Here is a 16,428-nt window from a genome sequence, read left to right on the forward strand (position 1 = left end):
AACCATAAATGTAATGTAGGCAATACAAAGTTGTCAATTACAATCATAAAAACTAATGAAAGCCTCCTTCACTTGTCTTTTCTTTCATGTAAAATGTTTATGAAATCTGATCATCTTTTTTAAAACGTCACTCGTAACACGTTGAGCAATGCCTGTGTTAGGTCGGTCCCCATTTACATTTACTTTCAGATGAGCTTTGCTTGAACTTTGGGAGAGGTAACCTGGAAATATGGTGAAGATTAACCATTTGCAAGGTTGAGAGGAATAAAGCACATCCTAGATGTGGAAGTTTCAACACATTTATGTTGTATCTCAAATACTTTAAATGGGTCAAATAATAAAAAAACATCTAAATAAAGAAAGGGTCAAACGAGTTGAATTAGGGCTAGCAATAGATAACCTGTAGGTAACCTGCTAAGACACGATAACAGAAAAGTACACCATGTGAATTTTTACGTTTTTGAAAATAATCAAAATTTGAAAGTTAGGATCCATTATTTCTCCTTCTAGGTGCATAAAATATACATCTGTCTTATGTTTAAAATTGGATATAAAGTAGTAAAACGAGTCGTATTCATGTTTAAAATTTTTGGTGTTCGCGTTATTAGATACCTGTTAAACCGGCTAAGACACGATTTGCCAACCCTAAGTTGAATGTGTCCCAAGCCCCAAAGTCTGTATAATGCAAATAACCTCCTAAATGGTTGGTTAACTATTTTACTTTAGTAGCCGTAACTAAGGCATACAGTGTTTTTATAATTGACAAAAAGATATGTACTGGTCAACCAAATGAAGCGACAAAAAAGTATTCTTATATAATTATAGGGTAAGGTTCATGCGAGAACCACCTTTATTACGAGAACCGCGAGAACCAATGTGAACACAACCTAAAATAGCTAAAAAAACCTTAAAAAAAACCCTAAAAAAACCTAATCCCCCCCAAGCTAAATGCTAAAAACTAAAACCCCCAAAAAACCTACCCCCCCCCCCCAACCCCACCCCCAAAAACCTAACCCCCCCGCAATAAAAGGTGGTTCCTAACGGATCTTTGTCCTATAATTATATCAGTTCATGCCATCATATTAAACCAAAATGATCTTCATGTTATGTTTATTATGATGGTAAAATCAATGAGTGGCTAGTGTTTTAACCTGTACTACAGGGTGCATCAGCTTTAGATGGAAGTTGGCCATTAACATGATGGCTTTGATGCTTTGGGGTATGGTGGAACCTCATGTGCAGATCCTCTTTAGAGCTTTCTAAAAGAGTATGCAAAAACTTAATTTAATAAGCTAACTAGCACCTGATGCGTTTACAATGAGCTAACAAGAAATTACATAAACCAAACTTTTATCAGTGTCAGTTATATCATGGAACCTGATGCTTTGGTGTATGGCTTAATCCCATGTGTAAGATCCTTTAGGTCATTAACTAATAACTTCTATAAGATGCTGCAAAAATCAACAAATAAACGTCATATAATTTATAAATAATGTAACCAAAACTTAACCTCAACAAAAAATCAAATAGCTTACACAAACAATAATGTGTTATATTGTAGAGTACACCTGTTAATCCGAGTAGGATGTGCAGTGTGGGCTATCACTACCCCCTACACGGAAAGCATAAAGTTTGTATAGAAAAATTTAAAAATAATGAAAATGTCTAAAAAATTGTTAAAATTCCAGAAAACATACCTGATTGTATACAGTGTCAGAAAGCACATCTTGAGAAAGCCACTTTTGAATAAGTTGATTAAAAGTATCGCCATATGAATTTAGGCCTCTACCACATTCCTTTTCTTATGAGACCTGCAATAAAACATATAATGTCATGTCATAAACCATTCCTTCTCAGCTGGTATTAGTAACTAAAGTTTTGATGTCACTTGAAAAGTGGCTTTAAGCTTCAATCAGACCATGATGAGTTCCAGTAACACCCACTAAGCTATGAAAATGACTAAAAGCTCTAGCGAGCATCAAGACCTCCTCTAGTATATGATATAAGACTATGGGGTGTGGAGGGGCTTGGGTTGGGGGCATTGCTCGACACATGGATAGGGTGGGATCCACAAGCTAATACTCAAAAACTAGGGGTGTGGTGGGGCGTCGCTTAGCTAGGCGTGGCCGGCCATGTGGAATTTAAAAAAAAAATATAAAAAAACCTGCATTGAACCAGCCAACCACAGCCTGCCATGTCACCCAGCCCCCGCCACACGCCAGGCAAAATCTCCACGCCAAGCGGGCATCGCCAACCAAAACGCCAACCCGGGGTGGAGCACCCAGCGTTGTATATATTAACAGTTTAACACCAGATTGAACATAATGTGTAAACTATTAGGCAATGTTTAAGGGATAAAACGGTTAACTTTGTTGTAAGAATTATTGATTTGAATGATTATCATCACAGATTCTGTGAAAATTCATAACATAATTAGTTTATCATGCACTAATCATTCAAATCAACATGTATCAAGCAAAAATTTACACACATCAAGTCCAAACAGAAACCATAACTACAATATCTACTATATTTATTCTGATCATAACAAATATCCATGGAGACTACACATCAAGCATCAATAATCGAACATCAGGGTCACGATTAACAAAATATCATCTCAACTTTTCGATTGGAACAATAAGGTTATGAATTATGAAACCCTAAATTGCAAAATTGAAAATCCTAGGATATTAATACTGTTAAACAAGACGGATAGAATATGAATAAGAGTTGAAGATTGATCGTACTTACTGTGATTGAATGAAGAACGATGATGATTGTGAAGATGATCGCTGAATTGGCTGAACCGGACTTTGGACTTTTGAAGAGGAGGAGAGGCTGGATTGGATTGATTTCAAAATTTAGGGTTTGGACTTTTGAGAGGGTAGTGATATTTTAGTAATATGGATCGATCCGGATGGATTAATTAATGGATTAATGGATACTTTTTTATGATCCAACAAGTGATTTAAATAGATCAGATTGGATTGGATATGGATCAATATCCAATCCATTGTCAGACCTAGCATGGCCGCGTGGGTTGGGGCGGCGGTTCGGGTTCAACGTCGGCTGCTTCACCTCGGGCAAGCGTTGGCATGGCGTTGCCCCTTTGGTGTGGGGATTGAGCCCCGTGGTTTTTCTATTCAAACGCTAATGACCCGTATGACCCGTGCTTTTAATTTAATCAACTCATCTTACCCGTGAATAAAAGTTTTAACTTTTTAAGTGACCCGTTTCAACCCCTTATTTATTTTTTTTAACCCGTGAATTTAACCACCTCCAGTGCCGGCCACCAACACCGCCGGCTACCACCACCACCACCACTCACCACCACCACCACCACCACCGTCGGCCACCACCACTACTCACCACCACTACCCACTACCGGCCACCACCACTACTCACCACCACCACCACCGGCCACCACCACCGCCGCCGGCCACCACCATCGGCCACCACCACCACTGTCGGCCACCACCACCGGCCACCAACACCGCCGGCTACTACTTCCACCACCACCACTCACCACCACCGCCGGCCACCACCACTACTCACCACCACCACCACTGGCCACCACCACTACTCACCACCACCACCCCCACCGGCCACCACTCACCGACCACCACCGGCCACCACCACTACTCACCACCACCACCACTCATCGGCCACCACCACTACTCACCACCACCACCACTCACCACCACCACTCACCTGCCACCACCACGACCACCACCACCTCTCACCAGCACCACCAACACCACCACCTCTCACCAGCAGCACCACCACCACTCACCGCCCACCACCACCACTCACCGGCCACCACCACCACTCAAATATCATGTGTCCTATTACAGTGTATTATAATAACACCACAATGATTAAGCGTCCTATAAAGGTTAAATTTACAAGACCCAAGTGTCAAATGTCTTTTTAAGTTATATTATAATAAAACTCTAGCGAATAAGCGTCCGATAAAACTTATGTTTTATGACTCAAATATCAAGTATCCTATTACGGTGTATTATAATAACACCACAATAATTAAGCGTCCTATAAAGTTTAAAGTTATAAGACCCAAGTGTCAAGTGTCCTATTAAGTTAAGTTCTAATATGACTTCGACTAGAAAGGGTCCTATAACACTGAACATTTATGACTTATCTACAACGCGTCCTATTAAGTTATTTTATAATAGGACCCTAGATGATCAATTGTCCTAATAGAGTACCACATAATGGGACACTAACAATTAAATGTCCTAAAAAGTACTTTATTAGGATCTACATTTTAAGTGTCCTATTAAATTATATGATAATAGGACCCCAAAAAATCATCCATCCTATTAAATAGTTTTTTAGGACACCGGTTTAGTGGGATATATTATAAAAGGACCCCAAAAGTTCATTAGTCCTATTAAATAGTTTTTTATGACCCTCTTTTACAAGCGTCCCACATAAAAGGTCCTAAAAAGCCATTTTTGTTGTAGTGAAACGGGTCGGTTGCAACCGACCAGATTTGTAAGTGGGCGACTCATCATGTTTTCTAATCGGTCATACTGATTTAGTTCTTGCATCACTTCCCAATCCAACCATCTAGGGACTCCGAACTGCCCTCTCCGGGCCCATAATGCGTCTTGTTTGGAATGCATAAAGCCTCACGCTCGTCGTTGGGATCGAACTGAAGGAAAGGATGGTTCATCTGCATGAGAATTAACATTAGAGAGATTGAAACAGGAGAAATTTGAATTAAAAACAGCCGAGCAGCCTATTATGAAGAAACTGTAAATCTGATCAGGGCATACGGCACAGTCGTGCGACGAGATGCACGGTCGTGCGTCGCCGATAACATGCACCATCTGCCCAGAGATGTCGGAACTGCACGACGTGCGACCAACGGCACAACCGTGCAATACCGGACAACAAGCTGACATCGTGAATCATCCGGAATGGCATGACCGTTCCATCCAAGGAACGACCGTGCAACAGGCGACCTGCAGATTTCAAACCCCTGAACTTTGAATAGCCTGATTTTCCCAAAATCAACAACTTTTTTGTACAAACAGGGGTCGGAAACTCAACCGGGTGTTCACGATAAGCAAGATTCAAACAAGGGTTAGGGTTTTGATTTGTTTATGAAGAGAACCCTAATAAATCCCTTGAAGAATCGGAGGGAATCTAACCTAGAAAGCAAGGAAACAAGAAATCTACAACTAGGAACGTACCGTGCGAAGAAGGGTGTGAGATCGTGCGAAAAAATAGTGCGATTTGATGAAGTATCGCTCTGGAACGGCCTGGTGCTGGTAGGGTTTCGCGATTTGTGAATGGGGGCTGCAGATGAGGGTATTTATAGTGCCAAATGACAAAACTGCCCTCAGCCTGACGCACGGTCGTTCGACCTTTGGCACGGTCGTGCGTCACCGACATTGTTCAAGCCCATTCATTTTTCTCGGTGATGCACCGAGGGTGCGATCCACCGTGCCAGCAGCTCGGGAACGCACGGTCGTGCGAATCCTGGCATGGTCGTGCATCAGCTGCAGATCAGAATTTTCTGCCGAAGCCATTTCCAGCAACTGTTTTGGCCGTTTTTCGCCATTTTTTTAACACGCCTACTGTTTTAACAATATTGCAACATAGAACCTTCGCTCGGCACGTATGAAACTACAACAAACTAACGGAAACTACCTATCTAACCTAAATTACGCTAAAACTACAAAAACACAAAAAAGGACAATTTTACCCTTATAGCGCCAAAAACGCTCCTGCTACATTTTTGTCGGCGAGTCAGTAGCGTAGACTCATGCTAAATTTTTGTCGACGAGTCGATAGCAAGACTCCAAGCTAAAACTAAAAATAAATCCTAAAATGACGATACTACCCCTAAAGCGCAAAATACGCTCTTGCTGCATTTTTGGTCCGCGAGTCAGCAGCGTAGACTCTCTTCTCCCCACACTTATGATGTGTGCGGGGTTTGGAGCTCAATGACCTCCATCACCGACTCTGTCGGCCCGGCAACGTACAACTTCAAGCGATGCCCATTTACTTTGAAAATAACGCCGTCCGCGTTCTCTATTGCAACAGTCCCATACGGAAATACCTCTTTAACCGTGTATGGGCCTGTCCAACGTGAATGAAGCTTTCCGGGAAATAAGCGCAACCGCGAGTTGTAAAGAAGAACAAGATCGCCCGCTTGGAATTCTTTGTGGTCCTTCAAGCGTTTATCGTGCAGTCTCTTCGTGCGCTCCTTGTACAACACAGAGCTCTCATAAGCGTGTTGTCGCAACTCTTCCAACTCATGAATCTGGAGAAACCGGGTTTCACCTCCAGCTTTTAGGTCCAGATTTGCGGTTTTTAGAGCCCACATCGCTTTATGCTCCAACTCAACCGATAAATGGCATGCCTTTCCGTACACAAGCCTAAAGGGAGTAGTCCCAATAGGCGTCTTGTAAGCCGTACGGAAAGCCCACAACGCTTCATCTAGCTTATCCGACCAATCCTTGCGGTTTGCACCTACCGACCGCTCAAGGATTCTTTTCAGCCCCCGGTTCGTGACTTCCACCTGCCCGCTTGTCTGTGGATGATAGGGCGTGGATAAACGGTGATGCACACCGTAACGGGACAAAGCTCTCTCGAGCTGAGTATTGCAAAAATGCGTCCCTCTGTCACTGATAAGCGCTTTCGGAGCGCCGAACCGGGCAAATAAGCTTTTCAAAAATCTCACGACTGCCCTGGCATCATTGGTGGGTAAGGCTTGTGCCTCCGCCCACTTCGATACATAGTCAACTGCGACCAGGATGTACTTATTACCTCGTGAGGGGGGAAATGGTCCCATGAAGTCTATCCAGCATATATCAAAGACTTCACTAACCTGAATCCAGTTCTGAGGCATTTCATCACGTGCCGATATATTTGTCGCCCTCTGGCAAGCATCGCACGCTCTAACCCAACTTTGCGTATCACGAAATATAGTCGGCCAATAAAACCCGGAATCCAACACCTTCTTGGCGGTAAAGTTGGCTCCATGGTGGCCTCCGGTAGGTCCCTCGTGACAGTGGCGCAGAATATCGGTCGCCTCATTCCCTGAAACACATCTCCTAATCACCTGATCAGCACCAACCCGAAACAAGTAAGGGTCATCCCAAATGTAGTGCTTGACATCCGAAAAGAATTTCCTCTTTTGCTGGTGAGTCAACCCTTTAATCAGAATCCCGCAAGCAAGGTAGTTTGCAAGGTCAGCGAACCAAGGCGACTCATCGCATATCTCAACACTCATCAAAGACTCGTGTGGGAAGTTGTCATTTATAGAATCCCAACGCGCGTCCACGATGTCTCCATGCTCTAACCGAGATAGATGGTCAGCCGCTACATTCAACGCACCCTTTTTATCTTGAATTTCAATATCAAACTCCTGCAGCAACAAGATCCACCTGATCAGACGCGGTTTGGCGTCCTGTTTGCTGAAGAGATATCAGATGGCAGCGTGATCAGTATACACAATGGTTTTCGAAAGCACCAAGTACGATCTAAATTTGTCAAATGCGAAACGACCGCCAAGAGCTCTTTTTCTGTCGTGGTATAATGCTCCTGAGCGTCGTGAAGAGTTATGCTCGCATAATAGATCGGGTGAAAGTGCTTTTCTCTCTTTTGGCCAAGAACGGCCCCTATAGCGTAATCACTCACGTCGCACATAATCTCAAACGGCAGACTCCAGTCGGGTGCAACTAAAATAGGGGCCTCAATCAACTTTTGCTTGAGAAGGTCAAAGGCTCTCAAGCAATCATCTCCGAATATGAACGGAGCGTCTTTCTCCAACAAACGGGTCATGGGTCTGGCGATTTTTGAAAAATCTTTGATGAATCGCCGATAGAACCTGGCATGACCGAGAAAGCTCCGTATAGCTCTAACAGAGGTGGGGGGCGGAAGTCGAGAAATAATGTCGACTTTAGCTGGATCGACTTCCATGCCCACGTGAGAAATTTTGTGTCCCAGAACTATGCCCTCCTTCACCATGAAGTGGCATTTCTCCCAGTTCAGGACCAGATTCGTCTCCTCACACCTCTTCAACATCTTTCTCAAATTTTCCAAGCAGTGATCGAAGGAATTCCCAAATACTGAAAAATCATCCATGAAAACCTCCATGGAATCCTCGATCATGTCATGGAAAATTGCAACCATGCATCTCTGGAAGGTCGCTGGTGCATTACACAACCCGAAAGGCATCCGCCGGTAGGCGAACGTGCCGAAGGGGCAGGTAAAGGTAGTCTTCTCCTGATCCTCAGGAGCGATAGGAATCTGAAAGTACCCAGAGAACCCGTCTAGGAAACAGTAATACAACTTCCCCGACAGACGTTCCAACATCTGGTCGATGAATGGAAGCGGGAAGTAATCCTTGCGGGTAGCATCATTGAGTTTGCGGTAGTCAATGCAAACTCGCCACCCAGTGACGGTACGGGTAGGAATTAGTTCATTCCTATCATTCGAGACTACAGTCATACCACCTTTCTTAGGTACGACCTACACTGGACTCACCCACACAGAGTCCGAAATAGGATAAATCATGCCGGCATCCAACAACTTAATTACCTCCTTCTTCACCACGTTCTGCATATTTGGATTTAAACGCCTCTGATGCTGTGCACATGGTTTGTACTCGTCTTCCATCAGAATCTTGTGAGTCTCGATGCAAGAGCCGAGAATTGTGCAGTAATGGCCGTGTAGTCATCTACAGCATGAACTCCTGAACGAGATGATGATGATGATGCCCGACCTCTATCTCCATCCCGACGCGAGCTGGATTTCAACGCAGCTTTTTCTATAATATCATACGCTTCAGTCGGCGTCTTAGTTCCAAGATCGCCTCCCGCGTTCACGTCTAATCGCTCCTGCGTATTATAGCTGAGCCCCTGATAGAACGTCAAAACCAGCTGTCGCTTGGAGAAGCCGTGATGTGGCACATCAATCAACAAATCCTTGAATCTCTCCCAAGCCGCATGCAACGACTCGCCCTCGTCCTGGCGAAAGGAAACAATCCGGTTCCGTAGCTTGTTCGTTTTCTCAGATGGGAAATATTTCTGCATAAACTGCTCCGCCAACTGATTCCAGGTCCTGATGGACCCGGCAGGAAGTGACATAAGCCAAGCTCTAGCTTTGTCACGTAATGAAAACGGAAACAACCTCAACCGAATCGCATCCTCCGAAACACCTGTAATCCTAAATGTCGAAAAAATAGCAAGAAAAGCAGCGATATGCTGTCACACCCTAATTTCCACGTGTCACCGGTGGGCCCGGTGGGGAGTATAGTGACGTGGTTGGCATCATCATAGACAAACAACACAATATATAAATGCACAGCGGAAGCAAAGATAGATTCATTTCAACTTTAATAAAGTGTAATATCAAATATCACTAATAGTTGAAACGGATCCACAGGCGGATCAAAATAAAAATAAGATATTGTTCAACAGATTTATTGTCATCCAAGCTTGCGAGACTTATTGTGGACGCTCTAGAAGACAGCCGGCCTATTTCGTGTAGTACCTGCACTTAACCTTTTGGGAAAATACGTCAGTTTACACTGGTAAATACAATTTAACTGACTCATTTTGAAAAAGGTTAAAAATTGATTTAAATGCACATGGCATAAAAATATTTTTATAACTTGGAATAATTATGCAATATAATCTTGTAAGGGATTTACATGTTACTTATGCGTTCAGTAGCCCAATCCGTAGACCGGGTTAAAGATTAATAAACACACCACAATATAGAGTTATACACTGACGGGTGTAAGCCTACACCCCGTGCTCAGGTCGTGGCCATCTCGTAAGATGATGCCAAGGATATCCGGGACATGGTCATTAACCCCCCAAAGGCTTTAAGCAATAAAACACATTCAAAACAAGGCATCTCAATAAATTTAACCTCTATTCGATTAAAGAATTCGATGCCGGACCAAGCGGTATTTTATATACCGTATCCCAAGCCCGTATAGGGAAAATAAGTTAAAAGTATTTACCTTGGTAAGTATAAATCACAACTAGCAAGTGAAGGTAGCTTTGACTGGTTCTTCTATTCTGGAACAAAGGTTTATAATAACCTATTAGATTCCTAACGGATCTTTATTTAAGCCTAAGCTTAGACCGGTTAGTTTTAAGGACGATACGGTTCAAACGCACGATTAAGCGAAGACCGGATAGAACGTGATTTAGACCCGACAAGTTTGAATACTTGTATAATATGGGTATGCTAAATACATTCTGGATTTTGAGACAAAAATGATAATGTTTGACCCGTTTCGGTCAATTTATGCAAACTAGTTACATAAACCGAACCGAACGCTAAAAGAGCGTTACGGGTAACCATAGGAGTCATATGCAAGTTCCCTGAGATAATATGCTCTAGATATGTTATAATATCAGTAAGTTATGTTCTATTATGCCCCGAATGAATTTAAACTCAACTTATGCCTTATAAGGGCATTTTGGTCATTTAAAAGTTTATAAAAGAGTTAACTTTGTAATCTGAGTTGTAGGTCTGATTCATATAGTAAAAATACTTAATTTAACATAATATAACAGTAGGGTATGACCCATATATGAAACTTATCATTTAAAATCAAACTATGCCCCTTAGGGGTATTTTGGTAATTTCACAAGGGCTTAAATGGTCAAAACTGGAAACCTGAGTTCAAAAACTTATACTTACTGTTATTTTATAAAAATATACTAAGAATATCAGTAGGTATCAACCTTATATGTTTAATATGGTTATAGTGCATACTAGGCGTTAAAAACGCTTAAATAGGCGATTTAGAGCCGTTTCCGGATTTTCAAAAGAAAGCTGATATTTTTATATTTCCAGAATGCTCAAAATAATTTATTTAACAAATGAAATCAGTGGAAAAAGGTTTGGGGTCAAAAAGATTTATAAAACTCATTTTATGGCTTAAAAGGGTAAATTCGGTATTAACCGAATTAAACTTAGAGACCTATGATACGATCAGCCAAAAATTAAATAAAAATCTCCAAAAATCCTAAAATATTATATAACATCAGTGGGTAAAAAGTTTTATAACAAAAAGTGGGTTTAAATAGGCTATCCGTTAATTACGCCGTTTACTTAACATAAAGCTTTCAAATTACGATATTGTGCATAACTCTAAATCTGGACCTCAAACTGATATCAAATTTTTAGTGCAAGTTTATAAATCAGTAACAAACGTTTCTACTCTTTCAATTTTTCAAAAATCGCGTTTTATAGCAAAAAGGGCAAAATAGTCATATTTAAGCATAAACCGGTAACATGCATATGAATCGGATAAGTGTAGAACTAAGTTGTAAAATCTCAGAGAGTTGTACATATATAAAAATGGTCCAAAATAAGCTCTAAGGCAGATCTCAAACATGCATGCACGGATCCTAATCGAGAGTCAAAGAAAAAGTCATTTTATGAGACTTTCGGTTCCGATCCGGGTTTAACTGAAAATTGTCGAGTGGATCATGATGAAACATGTTCTTACATTAATTATAAAGTTATTTTGATGATCAAACAGGTTGCATGTGACCTACATTGCTATTTATGCTAGACTTTGCAAAAACACATTCTGTTGACTTTTTAAGAAAAACTTTGACTCGACAATCATCATGCTTAGAGTGAGAATCTGAAAATACCCTTTTGAGGGTTTGTTTCCCACATAAATACCAACTTGTAGGTACTTTCAATTTGAGAAATGACTGAGCCATTTTCGTTTAATTGTAAAGTCAAACTAAATTTACGACGGATTGACTTTCGGTTGAATAACTAAGCTAGAACGAATTAGAGAAGGGTATGAACACTTACAAGAGTCCTAATAAAGCTTAGAGATCACTAGGAAGGTGTCTTGTCGTCCAGAAAGCTCCAGGAGTTGATCTTGTGAATTTTGAATATGCAAGTGTTCTTGGTTACAACTTCAAGTCCCCCTTTTATGAAGATTTTGATCTGATTTATGGTGATACAGAGGTCTAGGGATGTTGTAAGAAGTGTCCAAGTGTCCCTAAATGCATGTATGTTCATTGGTGAGGCCTTGGAGTGGAGAAAAGCTGTAAACAACTCGGAATTAGACCAAACTGGCAGCTGTCCGTATTTTCTGTCGCTGGGCAGACCACACGCCCCGAGTAAGGGGCTCCAGGCGGGCCGCCTGGGCCTTCTGATCCACCAAAAATCCTTTTAAACTTTGCGTTTTGGTCCTTGGTTACGAGGTTTTGGCCATCTATTTTGCTCATTAGACCTTCAAACTTGATTTTTAAGGACCTTGGGACATTTACAAACATGGTAAAGTCCTCGGTTAACTTTGCGCTCACCCGAAAAGTCATGAAATTCGACGTTGACGCATTTAGCCCTTCATGTACGGTTTTGATCATAACTTTCTCATACGATAACGAAACTTCATGAAATTTTTACCACATATTCTAGTGAGCATATTTTATCATTACAAAGCTTCGGGTTTGCCAAAAGATCACTCAGAGGTATAAATTCAACATGTTGACACGTTTAGCCCCTGTAGTTTGTAATTCCTCACTTTCTTACATTTTCCGCTTCGTATGATCCATGATTTAACCGTTTGAGACTATAAACATTATGTAGGGTTATTTTAGAGCCTATCTTTCCATTGTTGACACTTTGGACCCTTATATTCTATAATTTCATGGTTTGACAACTTTAGTCCCTCTAAAGTATGTTTTCACATATTCAAAGCCTATGCCACGTGTCAATGCATTATTGGACGTAAATTTTCGAGGTGTTACATCCTCACCCCCTTAAAAGAAATCTCGACCTCGAGATTTACTGGAACAAATGAGGGTATTTTTCTTTCATCGTGGATTCTACCTCCCATGTGTATTCGGGACCTCTACGAGCATCCCACTTGACCTTAACTATAGGTATATACTTCTTTCGAAGCTTCTTCACCTGTCGATCCTCAATCGACAATGGTTTTTCCACAAACTTCAAGCTTTCATCTATGTGTATATCTGCGTGCGGTATGACCAGTGATTCGTCAGCGAAGCACTTCTTCAGATTACAGATGTGGAACACATTATGTATACTACTGAGTTCTTCAGGTAAGTTTAGCTTATAGGCAACTGATCCGACGCGTTCGATAACCTCAAAAGGTCATATGTATCTCGGGCTCAGCTTACCTTTCTTACCAAATCGCATCACTCCCTTCCAGGGTGATACCTTAAGCAATACTTTGTCACCTACTTCGAAGTGAAGAGGCTTACGCTTTGGATCCGCATAACTTATCTGCCTATCCCTGGCAGCTTTCAAACGATCGCGCATCTGGACAATCTTGTCCGTTGTTTCAAAAACCAAATCTGGTCCTGATAACTGAACTTCTCCTACTTCTGCCCAACAGATGGGTGTTCTGCATTTTCTACCATATAATGCCTCAAAAGGCGAAGCCTTAATACTAGTATGGTAGCTATTGTTGTAGGAGAACTCTATCAATGGTAGGTGGTTATCCCAACTGCCACCTAAATCAATCACACATGCTCGAAGCATGTCTTCCAATGTTTGGATGGTACGCTCACTCTGTCCGTCTGTCTGCGGATGGTAAGCCGTACTAAAGTTTAAGCGCGTACCCAAACACTGTTGGAAACTCTTCCAAAAATGAGAGGTGTATTTCGTATCTCGATCAGAGATAATCGACACTGGTACACCATGTAGAGCTACGATCTTATCCACATACAATTGAGCTAACATGTCAGAGCTGTAAGTTTCCTTAATGGGAAGAAAATGTGATGACTTGGTTAGCCTATCTACTATAACCCATATAGTATCGTTTCCCTTTCTTGTCTTGGGCAATTTGGTGATAAAATCCATTGTCACCATCTCCCACTTCCACGTGGGAATTTCAGGTTGTTGAAGCAAACCTGACGGCTTCTGGTGCTCAGCTTTGACTTGTGCACAAGTCAGACATTTAGCTACAAACGCAGCTACAGACTTCTTCAAACCGATCCACTAGTAGTTTGCCTTTAGATCCTGGTACATCTTATCAGCACCAGGATGAACGGAATATTTGGAGCTGTGGGCTTCCTGGAGGATAACATCGAGAAGTCCCCCATAAACTGGAACCCATATTTGTCCATTTAGTCTTAGCATTCCATCCTTGTCGTAGGATAACTGCTCCTCAGTTACTCCTAACTTTTCTTCAGGATAGTTAGCTTCCAACACAGCTTCCTTCTGTGCAGCTAACACCCTTTCGTTCAAACTATTCCTTATTTCTATGCGCTTGGCATTGATTCTAATCGGCTTCACTCTTTCTTTTCTGCTTAAGGCGTCAGCAACTACATTTGCCTTGCCTGGATGGTATCTTATCTCACAGTCGAAATCATTTAAAGTTTCCATCCATCGTCTTTGTCGCATGTTCAATTCCTTCTGATTGAACAAATGTTGAAGGCTCTTGTGATCCGAATAGATCACACACTTTGTTCCATACAAGTAGTGTCTCCAAAGTTTCAATGCAAATACAACGGCACCCAGTTCTAAGTCGTGGGTGGTGTAGTTTTTCTCGTGCACCTTTAGTTGCCGTGAAGCGTAGGCAATGGCCTTGCCTCTCTGCATGAGTACACAGCCCATGCCAGTGTGTGATGCATCGCAATACACCACAAATTCTTCCATACCATCGGGCAATGTTAATACTGGTGCATTGCTCAACTTCTTCTTTAGAACGTCGAAGGACTCCTGCTGCTTAGGGCCCCAATCAAACTTGATCTTCTTACGCGTCAACGAAGTTAGGGGCGCAGCAATCCTTGAAAAATTTTCGATGAATCGCCTATAGTATCCTGCTAATCCTAGAAAACTGCGAATCTCGGTAGGTGTCTTTGGCTCTTGCCAATTCATAACTGCTTCTACCTTAGCGGGATCTACTTGGATACCTCGCTCACTTACCACATGCCCAAGGAATTGGACTTCTCGAAGCCAAAATTCGCACTTTGAAAACTTGGCATATAGTTTCTCATGATGTAGAAGTTTGAGAATACAACGAAGGTGTTTCTCGTGGTCAGCCTGGTTCTTTGAGTAGATAAGGATGTCGTCAATGAAGACGATGACGAATTTATCCAGATAAGGCTTGCAGACGCGATTCATGAGATCCATGAATGCGGCTGGTGCGTTAGTGAGCCCAAAAGGCATCACTAGGAACTCGTAATGTCCATAACGAGTCCTAAACGCTGTCTTGTGAACATCTTCATCCTTGACCTTCAACTGGTGATAGCCCGACCTCAAGTCGATCTTTGAAAAGTAGCTTGCCCCTTGTAATTGATCGAACAGATCGTCGATCCTGGGCAAAGGATACCTATTCTTGATAGTGACTTTATTAAGCTCGCGGTAATCGATGCACAGACGCATCGATCCATCCTTCTTCTTGACAAACAAAATCGGTGCTCCCCAAGGAGACGAGCTAGGTCTAATAAAACCCTTAGCTAAAAGATCATCTAACTGCGTCCTTAACTCCTTCATCTCCGTTGGTGCCAATCTATATGGTGCTCTCGCTACTGGCGCCGCACCCGGAATGATGTCAATTCGAAACTCCACTTGCCTATCTGGCGGTAAGCCAGGTAGTTCTTCCGGAAACACTTCAGGGTATTCCGAAATGACAGGGATATCTTCAATCTTCGGCTTTGGCTCATCAACAGTAACTTGTGCCATGTAAATGACACAACCCTTCTGCAGACATCTGGATGCCTTGAGCATGGACACTTGCTCGGGCAATCCATGCTGGGTATCTCCTTGGATCGTGAGTGACTCACCGGACGGAGTTTTAACTACCACTTGCTTTCTGTTGCACACAATCTGGGCTTGGTTATGCGACAGCCAATCCATACCTATCACTACGTCAAAACCGGCTAGCTTAAAGGGAAGTAAGGTTAATGGAAAAGAGTGATTCCTAATGGATATAACACATCCATCTAAAACAGTTGAGGCGGTCTCTATGGTTCCATCAGCTAATTCCACCTCATACTTCACACTTAAGGCTTTTACAGGTAATTTTAACAATTCACAGAATTTGTTATCTACAAAAGACTTATCTGCTCCAGAATCAAACAAGACTCTAGCAAAGATATCGTTTACAAGAAAAGTACATGTGATCACGTTGTCATCTTGAACAGCTTCCTTAGCGTCCATCTTGAAGACTCTTGCATTGGTCTTCTTTCCATCATCGGCTTTCTTAGCGTTCTTTGGGCAATTAGACTTTATGTGCCCTTTCTCGTTGCAACCGTAACATGTTGCATCCTTCAGACCCTTACACTTCAAAGTCGTATGATCAGTAGATTTGCAGATTCCACAGGGTCTCGTGTGGGACTGCGATTTCGACTCTAAGCGGCATTTCCCAAAATGATTCTTCTTGCAGGTTTTGCATTTGGGCTTATCCCCTGATTGTTGCCCATCTAT

The 16,428-nt window shown here is 42.1% G+C and overlaps 1 long non-coding RNA gene across 1 annotated transcript; it reads right to left on the reverse strand.

Moving 5' to 3' along the window:
* Positions 1–1,147: 1,147 nt before the first annotated feature.
* LOC110866133 lies at positions 1,148–1,589 on the reverse strand. Its single transcript, XR_004872699.1, has 3 exons — positions 1,536–1,589; positions 1,378–1,451; positions 1,148–1,259 (listed from the first exon to the last, which is right to left on the reverse strand). It is a non-coding gene; the product is annotated as an uncharacterized LOC110866133 (long non-coding RNA).
* Positions 1,590–16,428: the final 14,839 nt, after the last annotated feature.

The sequence above is a fragment of the Helianthus annuus genome, chromosome 11 (assembly GCF_002127325.2).
Source record: "Helianthus annuus cultivar XRQ/B chromosome 11, HanXRQr2.0-SUNRISE, whole genome shotgun sequence".
In the NCBI taxonomy this organism is placed as follows: Eukaryota; Viridiplantae; Streptophyta; class Magnoliopsida; order Asterales; family Asteraceae; genus Helianthus; species Helianthus annuus.